Below are 25,416 nucleotides of genomic sequence, written 5' to 3' on the forward strand. Positions count from 1 at the left end.
TCGGTAGAGGCGGCGAAACAGAACGAGTAGTGTTTTGACGCGCGTATACGTACGCGGTACTACCATATTCAGACTAAATTTTTCATCGCCAGGTGCTTAATATTTGCTTTGTTTTGGTTTGGTAATTGAAAAAAAGCAAATAAAATACATTTTCGTTTACAAAATGTTTAGAAAATGTTAGTGTAGTAATACCATGTTCAGACTAAACCTGATATCGCCAGGTGCTTTATATTTGCTTTATTTCGGTATTAAATCTTAAAAAAGAAAAAAAGTAGGATAGGAAATACTACCGAGAAAAGTTTTCAGGCCGTCGGAAAAACAACACTGGTATTTTTGATTGATGTTGAGTATTGATTCGAATGGTCAGGAATCTAGCATGCTGAACTTCTTTGGTCGCGAAAATGCAAGCCGCTGAGTAACTAGCTGTGCTCACATGGGTTTTTTAAATCCTAATAGATATTGTAAACTAGTTGAATGTTGCTCGGGGTCAACGGGTTTAAAATTCAGAATAATATCTTATATTTTTTACTACGTCTGTAGCGCAACTTACTTCAGTAATATTATTTTATTTCATAAAAAAATCTCTGTGTTTACTAAAAACGTAATTTACCGTGCTTGAAGAAGCAAAAAAATCTCCATTGGACGAATTCATATTTCCTTCAAACAAAACCGCTACTGAAATCTAGGAATATGACAATACAACGCATTTGCGACGCTCGCTCCAGTATGTCATAGGAAGCTTCACCCAACGCTTCTGTTTATTCTGCTTCTCAAACGCTCAACGCTTCGCTTCCTTTGACGCCTCAGTATGTCATTAGCCTTATTCGCTCTGCTTTCAACCGTTCGTTGAAATTGAACGTGCTGCAGGTACAAGTTGAAATTGAGCGAAGGATCGCACAAAAAGGAAAGCTTGTAACTGACCGAGAAAACGTTCAAGCGTCTTTATAGAAGCACTGGTTGTGCGTCGTCGCCGGCGATGATTTTGAGTCGGTGCACCGCTAAGGATATTTTTCACGCGCCTTTCGAATGCTGTTTCATCCGTGTCAATTTCTGTGGTGGTTTACAAAAATTACCTAAAACAATTTTACAATAAGTAGTATATTTACATGGCAAATATCACTACAGTCGAGAAGAGAAGTACAACAGCGGTAATGATTACACTGGTAAACACCTAAGAGAAGAGTGGCCAAGTGGCTTCTTTCTCTTCTTCTTTGCTATGAAACCTATCCCCGGTTGAACATTATTTTCGTCTGCCTTACGCAAAATCCAGTGCAACCAGAAAAATTTATTTATTTGATATGTTTATTTAACAAAAAACACAACAATGAAAATTAGATTACAAACAACATATAAAACAAAACAACAAAACTTCGTCCATATTTATATCATCATACTACCACTGCCAAACTTTTTTTTTTGTTTTTCTGACTTCTCCGGACTTTTTATAGAGAGCAGAATCAGGCTTCGAAATGGTCACGGTAGAACCACTTTTCACTGCGATAATCGTCTTCTTCTTCCTCTGACGCTACCAAGGCTCGCTGTCTGAATACATTCTTAAACAAAAATATCAAATGAGTATCGCCATCACGACGTTATTTTCCTCAAACGTATTTTGACATTTTTTCTAGGAATGAGAATTACGCACGTTGAGTGCGTGTATTCAGGAATTTATTTATATCATTGATCTTGAATTAATATTTCTCAACGTAAATGAACGAAGTAGACAGAAAAAGGCCAAAATAACATCGCTAAACGATTGACAGTGTGCATCTCTTCGATGCGCGAGTGTCGTTTGACTATCCTTTTCTTTCTGTGAGCTGAGCGGCGATGGTTTGGTTGTTTTACATTTACGAACGAAAGCCGACTGTGACGCACGCTAAGCAAGCGAGATCAAATGAAAATGGTGACCGTTTACAAGCCTGAGCAGAATGAAAAATATTCGGCAAAACACTTAATTCCTGTTGCAAATCAAGGGGGAAATTGCTTGCTTTCAAGAAAAGCTTGATTTCACGTTACCACGAATAACTGAATAAACAACATAATAATAAAAAGAAATACCTTCACTGCATTTTCGACTATTGCGTGAGATTTTAAAATTTGGAATATCATTTTCAGATTTTTCGCATATTTTTAGCCACTGTCGATAAGGTTCTGCATCCTTGGGAAATCGATAAAATTTTACGACCAAACTCTTGGCACTTCATTCAAATTCTTTTTTGCTTTTTTGTCGCAACGAAAACAAAATTGTGTCCACAATATTTCACTTTTACTTATACTCAATGATTGGGTCGAACACCAGCTGTTTAGCAACACGGCAAGCTGAACCCCTTTTGAATATTGTCACACACGCGTGCTGTCAAAATCAGCCAATCACGTTTGGAGCAAAAAACCTGGAGCAAGCCGAGGTATCATCATGGCCACTCTTCTCTTAGGTAAACACAAGTTTGGTTTAGAGCTCTAACTGGAAAAAAATTAAAAGTTATCGCATTCCGACAATGCCTGCAAATGTTGGTGCCCCTACCAAATATACCTTTTTCAGAGACTTAAATGAGCTTTCCCGTAAGCAAACGTAGGAGAACCCGGCGAGCAATTACTCTACGGCTTTTTGACGTATTTCTACATTTACTAGGAGCCAAAATTCACCGGAATAGTTGAATAGCTATAGCCTTCTCAGGGCAACTTTGGAATTTTGCGAAAGCATTTCAGAAAGCCATGTAGGTCGATTATGTGCAGTTTTTTTGAATTACTTTCAAAAGAAGCATTAAAACGTTTGGGATACAAGGTTGTATTTATGAAAGTAAATCATCGAAACAGGTCTGCTTTGTGATTGTAACTAAGCAAGACTACTGTGATTTTTTACCGGAGGTTCACAAACCTTGTGTGTGGTTCACAAAATAATAATCAATTATGGTGAAAGTGAATAATATTAAACATAAACATAACCTTCACGGTTTTTCTGATGCACTTTATTATTCCTCAGGACTTCCATCGACACCACTGAAAATAAGAGTCTAAAAAAGTTAGTCAACCATGCGTTTGAGAAGAAATCTGGCACCTCTGATCGCTTCTCTCTCTCTCTCTGAGGATCTCGAATCTGAGCAATGCGTATACTCGAAAAAATACAGACCCTGTTCGATTTTGGCACGTTTCACTTTTAGTACGGTTCTATTTTAGCTCTGTTCGAAGCACAAATGCCAAAAAACGAAACCTTTTTTTTATTCGTATTCCTTCAACAAATTTAAGTCCAATAACCGCCAAAAGGAAGGTATTATAGTCTTTCATTCCGAGACCGAAATCGAACCGTATATATAGCCGGAACATGTTACGGTAATAAAATGGCCACGATCAAAGCAGTGCTTAGAACCGTACCATACCACTAATTATTTCGATGGTCATATAAAGTGTCTAGGTCGTCATAAGCCATATGGGGACATATTCCGGTTATGTCCCGGATACTCCGGGATTATTGTACAAAAACCTGTCAAGCAACACTTATAACGGCGTGGAATAAGACCACTCGGATTCATGTGTTAAAATGCTGAATGAAAATGTAATCAAAAGAAAAAATCATCAAACAGCTTGGGTGAATTAGTTCTGGAATTTCTCTGCAGATTTTTTTGTCTGTCTGCTTCTACCTTAATTTATTTATGAAGATTTATCGTGAGATACTATTATCGATACAAGTGCTTGGAAAACGTCATATTGATTCTTTTTGTATTTTAGCAAGCACGCCGTAAATCCAAAATGCAACCTTTTTTTTAAAAATGGAGGAAAATTTCAAATACAAAATATTAACAAAATACTTATTTTTCTTATAAAAGGTTTATGAAAAACTAAAAGTTCAATTGCAACTTGTTACAATTAATAACGGCTGAGCTTCATCAGGATTGAAAGACAATAACTGTTTTTATGTATAGGTCTTCGTAAGCATTTTTTTATTTTGAGTGTTTTTGTAATTTCATCAGAATTTTGATATTAAAAATATCACTTTGATTTTTATTATTTTTTGAAAGCTTTCCTAATCTCAAATTCTTTTGTCTCTAGATAGAAATAATACAGTTTCCGCTTGTTAGCACTCTTCTACCCGCATAATCAATAACCATAAAACGTGCCTAACAACTAGTTCGGGATATAGTCCCGACTGTATGGGGTATCGTTGAACCATATGGATTATCATCCGTTTATGGTTATTGATTACGCGGGTAGTCTTAGATTTAATAGTTTCCGGATTTCGGCAAAGGTCCCCTGGCTACGCCTATGGATCAACATACATTTTAAAGCGGGTTTTCTTTTTTCCCCTAAAAGGCATAGTAATCACTATAAAAATGATTCCAAACTCGGGTCCAAGGCATTGAGAAGTATCAAGGACATTTATAACACCGTAAGGACGTAATAACAAAGCAACAGATAAACGATAAATATCTAAAAATACTACTAAGGAGTCGTACACAAATTACGTAACGAATGAAGGGGGTGAGGGGGTTGAGTGTGCGTTATTAATAGTTACATAGGGGGGAGGGGGTATAGTTGAGACCGTTACATAACTGTGATGTTTGCTCAAAATTGTAAATTTGGAGGGGGGTCAGGTTGTTCAGCGATACGTGAATTTAGGAGAGGGAAGAGTCAAATCGAACGTTACTAGTTGTTACATAGGGAGGAGGGAGCCTGAAATCAAGATTTTTAGCGTTACGTAGTTTGTGTACGACGCCGAATATTATAAATATTTTTGTTAAAATTAAATTGTCTTGCCTCTATATTTCACCGCTGTTAGTTGTAATTAAGGACAAATAAAAACCCATTGAAGATTGTTAACGATTTTCCAGACATATAGGGTAAGTAGCGGCTTTAGCATTGGCGCCTATTTGAACCAGTCAAAATAAACGGGCCTCAATCTTCTGATGTTTGATCAATGTCGACAATTTCAATAGGTCGTAGAGAGAGTTTGCTTCCGGTGCATCGTTGGATTGCTGCTGTCTGGGGAATGAAGGATTGATGACGAATGTAAGGTTCCGTAAATGGTGAGCGGCTTCATGGAGTTCCGCTTATATGTTCTATCATCCCAATTGCTGTGTACGGCAGACACGGCTGTGCGGTAAATTGCTCAGCAGTGAGAGTGGTGTCGTACAGAGGGGCACGAGAGGCGCCCCACTTGACCAGTGCCAACAGAGAAATTTTACTGAAGCGAGTACGACAACACCAATACAAGAATACCCGTCGCGCTCACATACATCGTCATCGTCACAGTGAGTGATAATGAGTGTGTGTGAGACGAGAGAATACATTTATTGCGCCAATCGAGAGTATGAAAGGATGTGTGAAAGTAGACGAAGGTGATCACGACGGTAAGTTACCGTAGTTTCCATATATCAAAATATTCTTAAACATGTTCACATCACTCTATCTTGTCAAAATAGAGATCCTTGGCATATTACCTTTCCTACTAACACAACACCTTGATTCCTGTAACGTCTAACGTTCCCTGCACCTTGTTAAGTAGACGTTGAACTTACATTCTTTTTTCCTTTTCCCGGCGATTGTAAGGACGTAGCCAGGTATCTTATCTGTAAGAAGAATACTAGTCCCAAGTTTCTTTCCTGTGACAACAGATGATGTGTTTGTGAAGTTATTATTATTATCACTATATTTATCCTAAGCGGATCATTGTATAGCCACCTACGATGTGTGCAATCCCTTTTGCTATGCTATGCTATGCTATATCGACAATTTCAATAATGAGAACGAAAACTCTGATTAACTAGTTGCTATGCTATGCTATGCTATATCGACAATTTCAATAATGAGAACGAAAACTTTGATTAACTAGCTTACGAATACATAAAATTCCGTTCAACACAGAAAAATCTTTGAAAAAACAACAAACGAAAAAAGTTGCAGCTATTCAAGCGTTATTTGAGTGCTGAAGAAAATCCCCTGCAAAACAGATGCAAACTGTTTAAAAGGTTCAGGGTGATTGGAATAGTACCCCTCGATATAAAACATTAATTGATTATTGTTAAAGTTTGCTAAATCGATTTTAAAATCTGAAAACAAGTGCTGACAAAGAAAAAGAAAGAGAACAAATTAATATACTTATGTTTGTATTTCACCTTACAGATTTCAATTGCTTCGTCTCAATACACAGGCGGCTCCTAAAGCCGCTTAGAATATGTTTCCTACCCTACCTTTGTTTAAAAAAAAACTTTGTTGAGATCATTCTTTTTATCGGCTGTACGTTTATTTGGCATCTCGCTTTCGACATTGATATTTGCTTTCGTTTGTTGGCTTGGGTTTGTATTGATGAAATTGAGGAAGTAAAATGATGTTTAAGCTCATTTCGGTATTCTTGATTTTATTATCTAAAATGCTATAAAACCCCTCTTATTCGAGAAATAAAAAAGACTGTAATAAATATCTATCGTAACAAATTGGTTAATTTCTTTCACGGAAATAAAAACTTCATTTATGTTACATGGAGTATCACAGCCTAAGCCGGTAAAGTAGGTAGAGTAGAGCTTTAAGTGGTATACATTTAAAGTTATAGTCACTTCGCGGAAGAGTATCTAAGGGGTAAAGGCTTTTTTCATGATTTTTCCTGAAGGACATTTGAGATGTAAGGTATATAAATAATATATCGTTGGATTAAGCAACTCTTGGAGAATAGAAAATAAAAATTATTGCTACTTTTTTACGAAATGGCGGCTGTGCAGCGATTGCCGTAAACCTTTTGTTAAGTTCTTCCGCGGCGAGCAGTAGAAGTCTTGCCCAACTCCACCTATAACCAAAACAAAAATTTTTTCATTATCTACATGAATATCGCTAGTGAAGTACATTATATTAATCAATCGCTTAAATCGTGTATACTTCACTAGATAATCTAATGAAAAAGCTACAGTTAAAATTTCAAGTCAATCGGATGTAAACTGTTTCAGTTCTACTGCTCGCCGATTTTGAAAACATGATTTTGAGAAAACCGCGTTTAAAGTTTGAAAATGCTATAAATCTCAACAATCGCAATAATAAAGCCCCTAATATATTTTTTACCTTCGGTCAGCTATCCCTGCGCCGTAAAGTTGTCCTTCCTGGGCTTTATTTTACTCTTTTTCTTTTTTTTTTAATCTGATGTAAGGCTGCGCCTACCATCTTTCAAGATATCAGACATGTGATGCTCAGCGACTTTGACGCGGTTGGCGTCCGATCCCACGCAAAACTCAAACTTGTCACTCATATTTAATTACTTTTGAATATAACTCACAGTTAAAAAGTATAGAAAAACTCAAACAAAGAACGTACACAACGAGAACGGCTGATCGACTGAACAAATCGAAATTGTGAGTAAACACGTGGTGTAGAGACGCTGTACGATATCGATCATAGGTAACTTCTACTAGAGTACAAAGCCTCTAAATCAAAAACAAAAACGAGCATCACCAAAACAAACGAAAAATGTAATTTTGGAGCATAAAAGTTGTTCGATAAAAATTGGTTTAAACGAATTTTGAGTTTAGATCAGTACTTAGGCGGTGTAGATTTAGCATGATTTAAGCCAATAAAAAAAAAGACAAGAATAAAAAATTTGTTGATGGATATTACCCCTTAAGAAACTTAAAGGTTGAATAAAGGTCTAAACACAATTGATACGTTGCGGCTGCGTTTGCGGCAATTTGACAGTCAGCCCATACATTTTCTGTCAAATTAACGTCAACGCAACGCAAACGTATCCATTGTGCTTGGGCCTTAACTCTGAGTAGAGTAACGGTAGGGCATTTGCGTAGAAGAGTTTTTCCATATCATCGACCCAGGGCTGCCAAGTGTACAAATTTTTCTGTATTATACAAATTTTCTGACCACGATACAGAGATGATACAGAATTCATACAGAATTTTTATTTTTAATACAGGGCGCTCAACAACAACTAACTTACTCGAGTTTATTAACTTCTCTTTGAACGCAATGGATAAAGATAATTATGTTGAAACCTTATATACTGACTTCAGTAAAGCTTTCGATCGCATTGATATACCCCTGCTTCTCTTTAAGTTACGAAAAATTGGAATTCATCCACAATTCCTCAAATGGATTGAATCGTATTTGACAGATCGTCAACAAACAGTCAAATTTAAAGGTAGACTATCGAAACCTTTTCACGTAACCTCAGGAGTTCCTCAAGGATCTCACCTGGGCCCTCTACTATTTTTATTATTTGTAAACGACATTTCCTTTATTCTAAAACATGTAAAAACTCTTATTTATGCCGACGATATAAAACTTTTTATTGAAATTAAGAACGCTGATGATGTAAACATTTTTCGTAACGAGATAAAATGTTTTTACATTTGGTGTAAAAAGAGCCTTCTTCAGCTAAACGTAAAAAAATGTTGTTCGATGGCTTTTGGCAGAAAAAGAAACATGCCAAGCAATATTATTTCCTTAGGAGATCAGGTAATAGAGAAATGTGAACGAGTTAGGGACTTAGGAGTCATACTCGACTCAAAATTAACATTCACTGATCACTACAATACAATTATTAATAAGGCTAGTAACATGCTCAGTTTTATAAAACGTTTCTGCTATAATTTCCAAGATCCATACACAATAAAAACACTTTATAATTCCTATGTCAGATCACTTTTAGAATACTGTAGCATTGTATGGTCTCCGTTTTCTGCAACACATGTAAACAGAATAGAATCAGTGCAAAAACAATTCCTATTATATGCACTTCGTAATCTACGATGGACGTCATTTCCCCTACCATCCAATCATTAAAAGCCCGTCGTGAATTCGCAATGATGTCATTTGTTAACGATATCGTATCTCAACGTGTCGATTCACCCGAAATATTAGTAAAACTCAATTTTTATGTACCTTCTAGAAATTTACGAACTCGGAATTTGTTTTCTTATATCATCAACGAATGCTAAATATGGGCCTATTAATCAAATGATGTTAGTGTATAACCAACACGGTGAAGCAATTGACTTTTCTATGTCGAGAACTAAATTAAAACAATATTTCAATTCAACGCGCAATTTAAATCGATAGAAAACATTTATTGTAATAATCCGTCAAGTAGAGAAATTATTTTTCAATTATGTATAAACTCTTTTTTTGTTGCTTCCACTAGTATAAATAGCATATAGCATGTAAGTTAGTTTTAAACATATGTAGTCTACTTTTGTTTGACGAAAATAAATAAATAAATAAATAAATGAATGTACAGAATTTCAGTAATCAGTTTTCAGTTTTCCTAATGCGTTTCTTGCATGATCAATAACCATAAACGGATGATAATCCATATGGTTTCACGACACTTCATACAGTCGGGACTATACCCCAAACTAGTTGCTAGGCACGATTTATGTTTATTGACTATGCAGGTTCCTACAGGGCCGCCAAACTGGCCGATTCGCATAAGGAAATACACGAGTGACGTTTCACTGCTCGTACGTTAGTTATTACTGTCAGGAGTTTTACCTAACCTTTTTACGGTTTCAGGCGAGGTTTAGAGTAGGATTCCAAGCCCAGTTACCCCAGCCCCGAGTACTTGTAGGCACACGAACCAAATACAGAAAAATACAGATTTTTTCACGGGTGCATGTTTTTCAAATAAAATGGGTGCATGTTTTTCAAATAAAAATCTGGCAGCTCTGCATCGACCTATTCTTGACTATCAATACGAAAAATCGGTGCATTAAACTTTTGAACTGAAAACAAACGAAAATCGGTGCATTAAACTTTTGAACTGAAAACAAAGTCGGTTTTTTTTCGTTCGCAAAATACTACAAGGTATACAGCCTTAGGGTTGTATGAAATGGTGACGTGGGACTAAACACTGTAATTAGGGGATTTTTTGTTACAAAATATACAGAGTCTGCAGACAGAATGAATGTGTTTGCTCAGCGGCTGTACGAATTTTCACTTTCAGCCTCCCCTGGAAATCAATTTTTGAAATATATTCAACAACACTCGAGAGAATATCGTTTATATTTGGCGATGTTATGCCTGTAGTATTTTTTTGTGCAAACAACATGTATTTGACAAGGCACAAACATATCGTGCTTGTTGAAGAAGCACTAAGAATTTCTCGTAATGCGTCAAAATCAGAATTAACACTATATCCTCAAAAATCAAATCCAATAATACTTATGTTATCATAATGAATGGTTTTGTCTTATTTAACTCTGATTAAATCAAATCTTTATTATGGATCTCACTTTCAAAATAATATGGAAGCCCTCACAAAGGTTCAGTAATTGGCAAACATAAGAAGATATGTTAAATAAAATTAATAACAAGTTCCAGCAAAAAATCGTAGCAATCAACAATTCCATTTTTGTTTTTTGCTTGACAATTTTTTTCAGTTGCCTACAACTACATTCGCTGTATTACGAAGACAGCATATATACGTCTATTATGGTAAAGCGTAGAATAATAATATATCATCTAACAATTTTGAAATGTAAAAAGAGTCTTCTATAAATGTGTATATTTGGGAATTCACTCTTTCGATACTATCCGGTCACGATTATTAAGTGAATATTGAAGATAAAATTAAATAAATATCCGTTGCAAAAATTTACAATTCTTGTTGAGTAATTTATGGTAATCATGAGATAAAGTTTCAATCACCATCAGCAACAGCATTGCAGTTTTACCTCGCTTGCACACGAATAGAAATGTACAACAAAAGTGTACCAGTGCAATACGAATAGTACCGCTGCAGTATGAATAGTAGTATACCGCTGAAATGTACGAATAGAAGAGTACCGCTGCAATCATAGACGACAAGAGACCTGCGGTTCTTTACTTCACTGGTACTGTTGCTTTAACCTGCATGTTTCCTTTCAAGACATCAGTTTTTATTAGGTTCTGAAAGCAGGTTTAGGAATTGTTCAAGAATGAAGTTTGTTTCAAACTATGCGGAAAACTTTTAACTTCGAGACATCATATTAGTCTATGCTCATGGAAGCAAACATAAAATGACTTATAGGGACGGGGAGACTCTGTCAATTTTTAATTTCGGTATTGATACAGAGAATATCACAGGGAACGGATGGTGTCCATTCACGTCGTCTAAGCTAGGAATGCTCGCATGTAATTGGTTCATTGTTCGCGTAAATTTGTCATTGAAATTTTGACGTTGGACTAACGTCTATATCGAAGTTAGGCACCTGAATTTGAAAATCTAGTAATTCAACCGGGGAAAACCAGGGAAAAGTGGTCAGGTTTTGAGCGCTTATACATCAGTCATTTCTTTTCAGAATTTCGAGGTTTTGGCATCAACCGATCAGAAATTCTTTTACGGTTGAATTTATGTAACAAAAATAACCTATTGTTCGAGATACACTATTGATAAATTGATAAATCACATCGATTGTCCAAATCATACCGAGCAACCAATCACCACCTCTCTTCACAAGCACAGTCGACACAAACGGATACAACCGATCTGACTTTGTAAACAGTCTCCCAGCTTTCAACCAATAACGAGCTCGCTTTCGGTAGCTGCAACAGGTGTTTCAACACCGTTTTAAAATGCTTCTTTTATCATTACCACTGAACAGATTCTAAACCCCAATGGCTTGATTGATAGGGGAAATATTGCGCAAGATTGACATATAATAATTTAAATATGTTTTCGATACTAAACTAGTTAAAAGTTGTGTTAAAAGTCGTGCACATTCAACCAATCACAAGCTCGCTTCTTGTTTGCTCGCGGATGGATTTTTGCTTTGGGCTATATAATAGCCTGTGTCGTCTCATAGCAGTCGTCAGTTAACAAGTGAAAGGCCATCAGGCCGGTCTTGTATAATCAGCAGCGGTGGCTGATTCCAGCGGCCAAACTGAGCTGCAGCAGAACCAGAGCGGTGGTATCAGGCAGCAGCGGCGGAGGTAGTGGGAAGCTGCATTTCTTCATTCAGTTCGGTTCTCCTTCGATCTGAGTTGGACCCCACCAGCGGTAATCCAATTCAGATATCGTTGGTGAAAACAGCCAGAAACTGCACGAGCCAGCACCGCCACTAGGAAAGCTACCGCCATTTAGTGTGTGTGCAGTGTGCACATATAGCGTATGTGCATCTGTATTGCTATGACATTTGCGATGATAGGGATGGCGCTGTTGCGTGTGTATGGCTAGCTATAGCGTGTGTAAGACACAGCATGTGTAGCATATTATGGCTATTGCGTGTATATCTTCAGCGTGTGTACGGATAGTTATAGATTGTGTGGATAGCTGCTGCGTGTGTAATGATTAGTTATAGCGTATGTATGAATAGTAATAGCACATGGTTGGATAGCTTATGCGTGTGTATAGATAGTTGTATCGAATGTATGGAAAGGAATAGCGTGTGTATGGATAGCTATAGCTACAGCGTGTGTATGAATAGTTTTAACGTGTGTTTAGATAGTTATAGCATGTGTGTGAATAACTATAGCGGGAGTTTATCGAAGATTATTATTATCATTGAAAATATTAAAACGTCTTAACGAACACAGTTGTGAATTTGATTTTACAGCAGCGATTTTAACTTCTTCAGCCAGTCTTTATTCATCGAGGAAAAATTACTACCTATGAATGATCAACACTTATTTACTAGAAATTTGATTTAGATCAAAACGGGTTCTTTTGAGTATCATAAATTATTGGTAAAAAGAGTTGCAAGTTTTCTCAATGAGCATTCATTAAATTTTCGTTTTTGTTTCTCGGTGCGCGGTTTTGATTTTGTTTCTCGCACACAGAGAAAGAAACAAACTTGTCGCTATCGTGAAAAATAACAAAACAATTAGAAATGCTCTAAATCACAACTGAAGAAGTTAAGATATTTTCCTGTCACTCGCCCAAACCTTGATAACAACTACCGAAAAACGTGTGATTGAGCTCTTGCTATATTGAGTTATTGAACCAAACGTTTTTTTTTTTCAAATACATGAAGTTATATGCTGGGCTGGAACTAACCTAGCATAAGTTTTATCGATTAAATGTCAAACAATTTTCAAATTTAAAATTTTCGGTTGAATCGTTCTGGGCTCCAATTTCAGATAGTTTCGTAAAGTTTGCTTTTTGCTTAGATAGGAAAATTTTACCAATTCGCTCAATTAAATGATTGTCTTGGTAGTGCAGCAAACAAAGGGTTGATTCGAATATGTATGAAATGACAGCGATTAAATAAAAGATATCCATTCTTTTAGTATATATTATTATTTATAACGTTTTAACGTCTCAGCATCCAGAAATGCACTGTTAGATAAAATTGCAGCAAATACTAGAGTTGCAATTCTCTCTATTATTTGTTTTAATGGAATATAAGAATACCGTAGTCCAACGTCATGCGGTCGTGTCTTGAATACCACCCTCCTACTTTTTTATCAATTTTACCGCTCAGCAATGAAATTATAAGGATAACTAGCATATTACAAAATTGTTCTACATTTTATCTATCCAACAACATATTGGTTATTGTTATCCATCATGAGGTTATGCTGTTATTAACGTTTGAAATCTGACGCAACATTTGCCAGTTTCATTTCCAATTTTACAGAATGCGTCCCAGTTGTCTGCGCATACAGCGGAAAAATGCAATGCGCAGTGACATTTCATCATCACGCGTTAGCTTCTAATACGCGTCCGGAACATTCTAGCAGCAAGCGTCCCTAGCATTCAATATTCAGGTTACGACATACCGCAAAGGAATTTCATCATCCTTGTTCAGGATTGGTCACCATTCATCAGGACTTTTCGTTCAATCACAACAGTATACTGCATCGAGCACGCACACCCTTCCACCCTACCAGCAGCGCACCAGAAGCCAACAGGAAGAAGAAAACACCTTGCGCATGCTCACGTAACCATTCTTTATAGCAGCAGTAGAAGGGATGTGTTTGAATTTTCTATATAAGGCGTACGATTCTAGCTTTAAGCATTCAGTTTTATTTTGATATCCGGTGAATAAAGTTAAATTATGGAGAGTTGTAGCTAAAGTTTTTTTTTTCTCTCAACATTCTTGCCGAGCAACGGAGAGCCAGTAGGAGAATTGCCACCGATGGGCAACTGCTGAAGTTTATACAGTCCACTTGAAAGGCACAGTTGACCGGACGATAGGGATCCAATCCGCCTTTTTCAAGGCATGAAATGAGTTAAGTTTTTCTCCCACGCTCAGATGGTCACTGTGCGATCGTTTTCCTATTCCCACTCGAAGCCGGGACAATGCGCTTCGACAATAGTAAACAAAGACGTAGTCCCGCGTCAAAAGAGAAAAATTTCCCAATGATTCTGTAGCAATAATCTTTATCGATAAGACCTGTAACTAAGCAACCACAGACCTCTCCAATAGTGCATGTGTTGGTGCACTTTACACCATGTAAGTCGGATGGAAAATAAGGCAAACAAAGTACTTCCAAAATGCCTGCATTAATCGCAAAATTTTCATAATCTTTCGTTGACTTGAAAGTTAATTTTTCTTACGCGGATTGTGTGATTTGTTAACGGATATATTTTTCGATTTGCTATACCCCGGTAGAGTAAAGCAAAGTCATTTATGAGGTAAACAACCCGAATTTAGTGTGCGTAACTGAGCTGTCAAAAAACTCTATATCATAACTGATAAATTAAAACAGGTGAACTTATTCCATGCGATAAATGAATATCAAGCTGTATCTACAAAAATGCTGGTATAGGATAAAAAAACTGTTCCAAGGTTTTTAAACATGGCGCATTGTTTTGACTGCTAAGTGCTAAGTTTTTAGGAATAGCTTGCTGCTCCTAGGTACCGTAAAACGGGGTAACATCGATTGTTTTTTTCACTTTTTCGTGAGTATTTATATATTTTACAACTGAAATTACAGGATTCATATTTTTAGAACCAGTACTGGCATCCTTAGAACTTGAGAATTTAGTTTTTAAAGCCCTTCGAAAATCTTAAACATCAAAAACATTTGTTTTTGTCGTTGTTTTAATTTTCCTTATTTGGGGTAACTTTGATCAGTTTTAATTTTGAATAGTTTTGAAACCTTTTTGAACTAAAAATGTTAGACAATGCTTTGATAACATGTTTATAGACGCTTCCCGGATTGACATCACGTTGTCCTTGACTGCTCTTACTGCGGAGGACCTTGCACCTAGCCGCGGTATGTACTGCGAGTCATTTTTAAAACGTAAACATTGGTCGCGAAATGTGAAATGTGCATTTTGTAAGTCAGCAATCGTTGTAAAATGTTTGTGTTCAGAAAACGTATGTTGATTATATATGCGAGGCCTTTACAACAACGGAAGTATCAATAGGCCAGCTCTAGCCTCTTACGTTCTATGCTCTAGCCAAGACAACATCCGTAGGCGTAGGCCAGGATGTTGTCTTGGCTAGAGCATTAAACTGGACTTTCTTACCGAATATAAATTAATTAACTGTAAATTAAATAACGGATTTAGAAAACATGTCAATGAATACGAAATGTTCAATATTTGACTAGTACAAAGTGCTTTTTTGGCACTTACTGAAGGTAAGAAATAAAACAATCAAATTAGTTTTAAAATTTGGTCATTAAAACAATAAAAAATTAAACCAATGCAATATTGTTCAGACCTTGAATGACATAAGACTAAGATGTTATACTCAAGTTTAGCAAAAGTAATCACGGAGCAGTTTTATTTCAATTATTCACGAGAAGGGTAAAACTGATCAATGTTACTGCTGGTCAATGATACCCCGTTTTACGGTACATGCAGTCATGGAAAAAATAATAAATACACTTGCAGTTTTGGTTAATTTCCCATATTTGCGCACTGATTTAAGTTGTTATATGGTGTTATGTTACGTCATTACGATCTGCAGACACTCTCCTTCAAAGAGAAACGGAGAGATAACTGGAATATTTCTGTGTCAGTGATTCCGGAAGTTTTTTTCGTGAGTTAGTGTTTTTAAGATGGCGAAAAAAAAATATACACTATTGAAATATATGTACAAAACATTCCAAATAAGCTTTATTTCTCTACATACCGTTAGCAAAATGACCTTCACGTTACGAAACTCACTTCAATATTTTGTGGCTTCTCCTTTGTTTTGTAAAACCATATTTAATCTTCGTCGTACCAGGTATTCACGAGTAGAAGCTGGACTTGCATTTTACGCTGCATGCACGGCGAGACATAAGTCTGTTTTATTCTTTGGATAATGCTTCGCAACTCTCACAATCTTCCATAAAATTTCTAGAGGATTTAAATTAGGAGACTACGCTAGCCACACTAATAAGTTTATATTTTCGTTTAAAAATCATCTTCGTGTGGTACACAGGAAACTTTATTCTACTTAAAAAGTGACACATTTTGACAAGAACTGAATTTTCTAAAAAGTTCCAGTTCTAGGGTGCAGCAAAATGGCACATCGTGTTTTGGTCGGATGAGTCGAAATTTAACCTTCTTGGTCCAAACGGTCACCAACTGATGAGAAGACTGGTGAATACTGCATTCCCGTGTAGGAGCTTATGACCACTGCTACCATTAGTTAGATGTATTGTGGTAAAAAATACTGCCTTCAACGCACAATTAACCAAGAAAATAGTGAAATTTGGAAGTTACCACAAAATGGGGTGGTGCTGTTTTCTGATGCTGGTGTGGAATCCATTCATTTTATAACATAGACTTTGAATACTAACGACTATGTAGATATTTTACGTAGCGTGATGCTTTCGTATGCCAAAGAAAACATGTCGTTGGAGGGTAACGATCCTAAACATACAGCATTGAAAACTTGAAGATGATTTTCAGAGGAAAATATAAAATTGATGGATTGGCCAGCATAGTCTCCTAACTTAAACCGTATCAAAAATTTATGGAAGATTGTTGTGTCCTACGTTGCAAAGCATCATCTAAAGAATGAAACAGACTTATGAAACGTCGTAAATGCAGCGTGAAATGCTAGCCCAGCTTCTACTCGTGAAAACTTGGTGGTAAACATACCACGAAGAATAAATATGGTTTCACAAAACAAAAGAAAGCCCACGAAATATTGAAAGTGAGTTTTGTAACGTAAAAGGTCACTTTGCTAACGATAACGTTTGCGGTAAAAAAATGGACAAAAATTGCCAATTTTTCATGGGTTTACCTTTAATCGCACTGACGAAACTACTCGTGCATCATCAATCATAGTAACCCATCAGTTAGCAAAAAAAATTGACAGCTCTATCAGTCAACTGTGATGGCGGAAAAAGTTAAGCAACTCCGCTCAGAAGTGTGCGCGTTCATAGAACGATACCCCACCGCGTCAAAAACGGACATCGTGCAGCACTTTGTGGGCGCCGAAGCATCGAAACGATCAGAGCATCGAAAGAAAGCCCGGTTCCGGACGGCCAACGACCCTGAGCGACAAGAAGCTTCAAAGGATGCTAAAGAGGAAGACTGAGGGAAAAGTGGCTAAATCGCTGCTGCACTTGGCGGAGGTTGGTGCATGCGATAAAACAGTGAAAAAGTATCTGGAGAACATGGACATACATGTCAGGAAGCGGCAATTCCGTCCACTGGTCTCGGAGCTGCAAGCAATGACGCAGCGACAGAGGTTGAATAAGATGGTCAAGTCAATTTTCCCGGCGAATCGCGACGTGGCAGTGGTGATGGACGACGAGACCTATCTCACCCTGGATGGCAACTCCACGAAGGAAGTGAGTACCGAGGTGAGGTTTATTTCACAGACCAAATTCCCCAAGAAGGTGCGGCTGTGGCTGACAATCAGCGAAAAAGGGATGTCAAAGTTGCTCTTCTTTCGCTACGGGCTGGCCGTGAACGGGGAAATTTATAGTACGTGCCTGCCAGAAGTTGCGTCGTTCATCAAAAATACCATAAAAGCGAAGACACGGTGTTCTGGCTAGATTTGGCGTCGGCCCACTGCTCGAAGTGATCGTTGGAGGAGATGGGTTGGGTGAATATCGATGTGGTACCGAAGTCGGCGAATCCGCCCAACGTCCCCCAGTTGCGTCCCATCGAGAATTTCTGGGCAAACTAGAAGCGCAAGATCTATTCCAACAATTTTGTCGCGAAAACGGAGGAGGAATTAATGAAAAAAAAACGAAGAAAGAGCCTAAAAACATGCCTACACGCATGTTTTCGTCCGCCATGGCGAATGTTCCGGTTAACTGCCGGAAGGCCGCTCGCAAGGGCGTAGAATATTTTGCAAATAAGATAATATAATTACCATTAATGGGAAATTTATCCAACTCACTTATCTGTTTTAGTTTTTGTTTCATCACCATCTGAAAAAAGTTCATTTTTGTACCGCAAACGTTATGTAGAAAAACAAAGCTTATATGGAATGTTTTGTATATATATTTCAATAGTGTATTTATTTTTTTCGCCACCTTAAAAACACTCGCTCACGCAAAAAAACTTTCGGAATCACCGACACAGAAAAAATCCAGTTATTGCTCCGTTCCTTTTTGAAAGAGATTGTCTGCAGATCGTAATGACGTAACATAACATCATATTACAACTAAAATCAGTGCCCAAATATGGAAAATTAACCAAAACTGCAAGTGTATTTATTATTTTCTCCATGACTGTATGAAATGCTTTCAAATGCCAAAAATGGTCGTCTGAGTTTATTGGACAATTCCGGTCTCACATTCATATTTTCAGAATTATTCTAACAAACCAATCATCGTATGTACGAATCTCGGCTCGGGAGAGTTAGTATGCCAGTAAAATCGCAGCGTCAGCCCCGAAATTGTTCTGTAAGGATAGAGGGGGGGAGGGGACACAAGACCGACACCCCAATCATTTTTGCTAACAAAAAAACGTAAGCAAAATCAACTACCATGAAACGCTTTAATATTTATCCGCTTCATATAATAATTGACTAATTTAATTAATATAATATGTATCTTTTTTTATTTCTTTATTAAGATGGTTTTTTACACAGGCTTTTTCGTGGCGCTATGATCCTAGTGACACTATCAGTCTCTCCCGAGCCGGTATTCGAACACACGACAATTAGCTTGCTAGGCCAACATCGTGCTTCGAGATCAGCTGGTAGGCTTGCAAATCCATTTTTGAAGCATTCATAGTACATAAGACATAAATAATTACATATTTACTAGCTGACCTGGCAAACATCGCACAGTGCGTTGAGTGTATGGTAAGACGGGACAATAATCAAAACTACATTATTCTGTCGAATAATCACATTGATGTAATAGGGAAAGTTGTTCACTAGCTTTCGAGTTACTAATTGCATAAAAGTGTTATAAGAACTGAATGGCAAAAGTGTCCCAAACGCCAACGCCAACTTCTAATCCAATACCAGAAACCGTTCGTTTTTCTGTAAAAGTTGTCCATAGTAATGAATTCTGAGGTTTATATATATTATTCACTTTTACATAATTCCTAAAGTGACTAAAATGCCATTATAATGAAATCTAAACATATAAAAATGCAGCTCTGTCTGTCTGTCTGTCTGTCTGATTCATATAGGCTTGAAAACTACCGAACCGATCGGCGTGAAATTTTGTATATAGGGGCTTTGGGGGCCGGGAAAGGTGACTAAGATAGTTCGAGACCCCTCCCTCTTCTGCAAGGGAGGGGTCCCATACAAATGAAGCACAATTTTCTGCACATCTCGAAAACTGACCAAGCAAATAGAACCAAATTTGGCGAGTGGATGTTTTTAGGAGTAACAAATATGTCCATGTTAGCTCGACACCCTTCCCTCCTCTGGAAGGGAGGGGTCCCATACAAATGGGACACAAATTTCTGCACATCTCGAGAACTAACCAAGTAAATAGAACCAAATTTGGTAGGTAGACGTTTTTAGGGGTAACAAATATATCCATAATGGTTCGACACCCCTCCCTCTTCTACAAGGGAGGGGTCCCATACAAATTAAATACGAATTTTGCACAGCTCGAGAGCCAATCAACCAAATACAACCAAATTTGGTATGTGAAAGTTTTAAGAGGTAACAAGTATGTCCATAGTGGTTCGATTCCCTCCCTCTTCTGTGAGGGAGGGGTTCATAACAAAAGAAACATAAATTTCTGCTTATCTCGAGAACTAACCAACTAAATGGAACCAAATTTGGCAGGTGATTGTTTTTAGAGGTAACAAATATATCCATAATGGTTTGACACCCCTCCCTCTTCTACAAGGGAGGGTCCCATACGAATGAAACACAAATTTCGCACAGCTCGATAACCAATCAACCAAATACAACCAAATTTGGCAGGTGAATGTTTTTGGGTGTAACAAACATGTCCATAATGTTTCGACACCCTTTCTTCTTCTGGCATGTCTCCAAATACCATTTCGAAATCCAAGATGGCGTTTCTTTACTCAGATTGATGCGTGGAGGCCAGAAATTGTTCCCAAATGCCATTTTGAAATCCAAGATGGCGACTTCCGGTTTCCGAAAAACAGCGGTAAATGACCAAATACCACCTAATATGGGTATTTCCGGAATTGTTATGACGCACTGAAGCCACAAGTCGACCCCAGACAACATTTTGAATCGTAAGATGGCGACTTCCGGTGTCTGGAAAACAGCCTAAAATGACCAAATACCACCCAATATAGGTGTTTCTTTAACCAGGTTGACTCTCAGAAGCCAGAAATTGTTTACAAATGTTTTTTTTTAATTCCAAGATGGCGACTTCCTGTTTCTGAAAAACAGCGGCAAATGACCAAATACCACCCAATATGGGTATTTCTGGAATTGTTATGACGCACTGAAGCCACAAATTGACGTCAGACAACATTTTGAATTGTAATATGGCGACTTCCGGTGTTTGGAAAACAGTCGAAAATGATCAAATACCATTCAATATGAGCGTTTCTTTAGCCAGACTGACGCACGGAGGCCGGAAATTGTTCCAAAATGCCATTTTGAAATCCAATATGGCGACTTTCGGTTTCCGCTGCTGCACCCAATATATATATATATATATATATATATATATATATATATATATATATATATATATATATATATATATATATATATATATATATATATATATATATATATATATATATATATATATATATATATATATATATATATATATATATATATATATATATATATATATATGATGAGTGGTGAGAAAATCAGAGAGGTATTTTGATATATTTTTTTGGAATGTCCAATTGAATCTTGAACACCTTTTTATGAAACACTAAAAACGCCTACTGATATGAAGTTTCTTTCGTACATATCACAATAAATCTCAGAGATCTGCCCTCAAACGTCTTTTGACAATATCAGTGATCTCACGAGGCTACCTGTACACAGGTAGTATATTTCAAACATAAATGAAAAGCACTGCGTAAATAAGCACTGGTGAAATATAGAACTATAATTTTTCTATTTTGTCTACGGGGCGCTGCACTATGCATCGTCCCAGTCATTTTCAATTTAAAGAATTTTATTTGTTTATAGTCAAAACAAATGTATGGCGAATCGGTTATTGCAGTGGTTCTAAACCTGGGGTACGCGTCCACGGTCCTTACAAAAAAAAAGAATTAAAAGATCTATACGACTTAGAGAAATTGCGCATTTTACAATTTTATATTACGGGTTAAATTGATTTAATTATAACCTATTATTTCGTTAAAGGATTTAAACTTTATACGATTTAAACGAATTTAATGTGGCATCTTATGTTATTTCAACTTGATATGCACATTTGAGCGATTTAGATTTAACATCCTTATATGACTTCGGATTTGCTGGGAATTTTCTGTTATGGCTGATTTATGGCAAATTGCCAGGTTAAACATCTTCTTTTCTTTTCTTTTTCTTGACTGATTTAAAAAATATGTTATATACATCTAGTCTTTTTCACGCGAGGGATACGTAGCGCGTGCAAATATTTGCGTACAACTTAAAAAACTGCTCAAATTCCGAAATCCGCGTAAAAAAACTTCATTTGCTGAAGGTTTTTAATCATTTCTGCTGAATGCTTTCGGAAAAGAATTAATAGCAGTGTTTTTTCCGCCTGCAAATCAAGTTGAAAATCACGATAATATATACAAAGGTTAGGCCGCAGAGTTAGGCCAAATCAGTGAATATTCAGTAATTGGATTAAGTAAACCCATCTAACACTCGAAATCAGCGGTTCCCAACCTTTCTTTGTCACTTGGCGTACCCCTTGGCGATATTTTTCATATCAATTGTACCCCCTGGCTTGGAATGTTCTCGCAGAGTGGGAGAGTGGTAGTGGTAGATCATGTTGTAAAGGTCTAGATCAACTTGGTTTGTTTGATTGCTACAGTCATGTTTTAGGAGCAACATTGAATAGAAAGTAAAGAATTATAAAGAAAAATTACTTTGTCCGCCATTACTGATTTTTCTTTCGCGTACCCCTGAAGGCTTTCGAGTACCCCCAGGGGTATGCGTACCCAAGGTTAAGAACCGCTGCTCTAAATAAACGATTTAAAAATGACCTTTAAAAACAGACCGCGTAAAAAACGACTTTTCTGTTAAATGCCCGATTTCCAATATCAATTTTAATGTATTCCAAAAATAATATTAAATGCAACTGAACTTAACATACATTTATAGACACTTACCTGTAGACATCAATGAAATAAACTGCACAACCCAACAAACAATTTTGTTGTGTAACAGCTTATTCAGCTTAAGTTCATTCTTTCATTGAAACAAATCAAAACAATATGATTTCTTTGGCTAAGATAATGCTTAGTTGTCTCATGTCAATTCAAAATATTTTTAAATAATTACGGCTCGTTGTTCTAATCTCATTATTAAAGGCAACTTAAACTTATTTTCCCAAGTTTTCAGCGATTTTTATATTTTTCAACATAGAGGAAAACTGATTAACACAAAATCACGTTATTTCACAGTAACACTTCTAGATCCTCGAAAAACAAAAGAAAATTCATTCACTGCGGAAGTACAAAGCACTGCAGAGAGCAACCCTTTATAAAGTTCAATACTCCTTTTTCATCTGCAGTTATGTAAACGGGCCGATACATCCATTGGATAAAGCACATAGACGATGAGAGAGAAAGAGCATGCATTTTTTAATTATATTACAGATTTCATACTTTTCTTATTCTGAATTATCTTTTTAAGGAAATAAAATGCATTTTCACTATCATAATTTTTATCACTTCTGACTCACATAATGGCTGAGACGCATAAACCCCAATTATTTTCACTTCAATGTATGAAAAAATTGACACACTTCGTTTAGTAGAATGAATATTCCCATTAAGATTTGCGTGCGTAAATACCTTTTTGGCAACTTATGTTGATATCATCTTTACTAGAGCAGCGGAAACGTGCTACTTGAGTCAAGCTACTGATATCTGATACCAGAACTTACTTTTCTGCCAAGGCTTCACTTTTATTGCCACTTGTCTCGACTTCAATCCACTTGCAAACAAAATCAAATGCCGTTCTGGTGGTGTTCACTATCAATTAACCTTACGTTTACATGTTTAAATTACAAAAGGAAGAGGTGCATGCCAGAGTTCGAATAGACAGGAGAGTGTAAAAGTTCACTACTAAGCTAATAGCACTTTAATAGACATAAACACAATAAACCGAGAAACTGTAGTAGGACAACGGTATATGTTGAGAACGATGCTGCCTCTTGGAAGTTCAAATCGCGAATCCGAATTTATCGTAACAAGACAAAGTTACAACGAAGGCTACCATGTTGTACTACCGGGAATCTTTTTCCAAGCGATGGTGTCTGCGTCGTGCTGTCATGGTAACGCTTCATTTTCCGCTGTTGCGACGCTTGTACTTCGGCAATTTTCGTGAATCAGGGGAAAACTTCGTGTTCTACGCGCCCCGTTGCTATAATGCGAATTTCAGCTAAACTGAGCACCAGCATATCAAATTCACAAGACGAAAAATGATAGTAAATATCTATGCGGAATATATATGTGACGATAAGGTAAATAAACACAATATTTTGTTTATTTACTATTGCCACTTACGGGTTATTAAAGTTACAGCAAATCGATCATATATGTGTTATCAATCCAGTTAGCAATCAATTCGTACTATTTAACCCTTTGTAATAATGACTTGATGAATCGAATATTTTAAAATTTATCTGACTAGTTCAACACGCTGAGCTTTCTCCAATCAATGTTAAAGTATTATACCTGACATTTCATTTTCATTCGACGACGCTGAAAAAGTACATTCGTCATTTTCCTTCTCTTATATGCGCAGTACGCAAAATTCAATTTCATCTCAAGAATTGCATAATGGTATATAAATATTTCTTGCATACTGTCAGATTTCAATCGACACCGGTAGAAGAAATTAGGATGCTACAGAAATATTACAATATATTATAGTATATACAGTTTTTTTTCCACAAAAAACAACAATAACTTCCACGATATAAGTTAATCTTGATGCTTGTCTAAACAATATTATTATCTTGGAAACTAGACTGCGAAAAACTAATGCAATCAGTAGGGCCGTAGCAGCAACCCACAATTGCCCTGTATAAACTGTTGGTTGCGCAAGCAATGTCAGATAAACGGAAGGGCGGATTCTAAAATAGGAACGAGTGATTTATTCATTTTTTGATGGTATGGTATTATTTATTAACCAATTATTACACCTAGGAATTGTGTAATCCAAATGCATCCAAAATATTCAGTGTAAAAAAATAGTATTTCAAAAATTGATCTAACTTTGCTGAGGTTATGCGTTTGCACGATGCACGATCTGCTGGTGTATGAGGAGACTGGAGAACGGCTGCCCAAGACAGAAGAAGCGGGACATCTCTAATTCGTTCGGCCCTAAACCGGCGAATAGTCGGTTAAGCAACAAAGTAAAGTAAGTAAGTATACCTCTTGCCCATGCAAAGATTTGAGATAGACAATTTGTAGGACCGGTTGTGGAGGCCCGGGGCCAAGCAACTTGAGGAGCATCTTTTCAGTTATCAAAATTTAAATATGGCTTACAAAAATATATGTTAAAAAAAGGTCATGAAAGGATCGTATTTGTTTTATTTAACGGGGGACTCTACTCTGGAAGGTCGAAAATAATAAATTTCCGCGATTTTCTTCGGATGTTTAGAGTAAAGTGAAGTTTTCGGTTATTACAGCTATTGATTAAGGTGTATCTGAAGATTTATTTTGCATGTCGTGGATGCACATATGGAGAGTATTATTCTGCGGTATTACGTTGTTGGCAGCTGGGAACGTGAATGCTCTCACTAAATCAGAACCCAACTGATGATAAGTTTTACACGGTATCCACTGAACCGATTCGGCTGAAAATTATTTCTAGCGTGTAAGAATAGGTTATCTAACTTGTTACATAGCCGTTTTTGAAAATTCCAGAAATTGCCCAACTGGCGGCCATTTTAGTGAAATATTAGTTTTTTTTTTCATAACAAATCACTATTTAAAAAATAAAACGTTGAAAAGTTCAGATATTAAAA

General features: G+C 36.7%; 1 protein-coding gene and 1 long non-coding RNA gene across 2 annotated transcripts in view; one reads left to right on the forward strand and one right to left on the reverse strand.

Moving 5' to 3' along the window:
• LOC129723769 (GTP-binding protein Di-Ras2) overlaps positions 1 to 23,692 on the reverse strand; it is an 84,484-nt gene extending 60,792 nt beyond the window's left edge. The window contains exon 1 of the mRNA XM_055678183.1: positions 22,547 to 23,692. The gene's annotated coding sequence lies outside the window, so the exon portion shown is untranslated. The remainder of the gene's footprint in view (positions 1 to 22,546) is intronic.
• Positions 23,693 to 24,032: 340 nt separating this feature from the next.
• On the forward strand, positions 24,033 to 24,965 carry LOC129723771 (uncharacterized). The gene is made up of 3 exons (XR_008727816.1): positions 24,033 to 24,534; positions 24,593 to 24,806; positions 24,860 to 24,965. It is a non-coding gene; the product is annotated as an uncharacterized LOC129723771 (long non-coding RNA).
• The last annotated feature ends 451 nt before the right edge of the window (positions 24,966 to 25,416 follow it).

The sequence above is a fragment of the Wyeomyia smithii genome, chromosome 2, assembly GCF_029784165.1.
Source record: "Wyeomyia smithii strain HCP4-BCI-WySm-NY-G18 chromosome 2, ASM2978416v1, whole genome shotgun sequence".
Classification (NCBI taxonomy): domain Eukaryota; kingdom Metazoa; phylum Arthropoda; class Insecta; order Diptera; family Culicidae; genus Wyeomyia; species Wyeomyia smithii.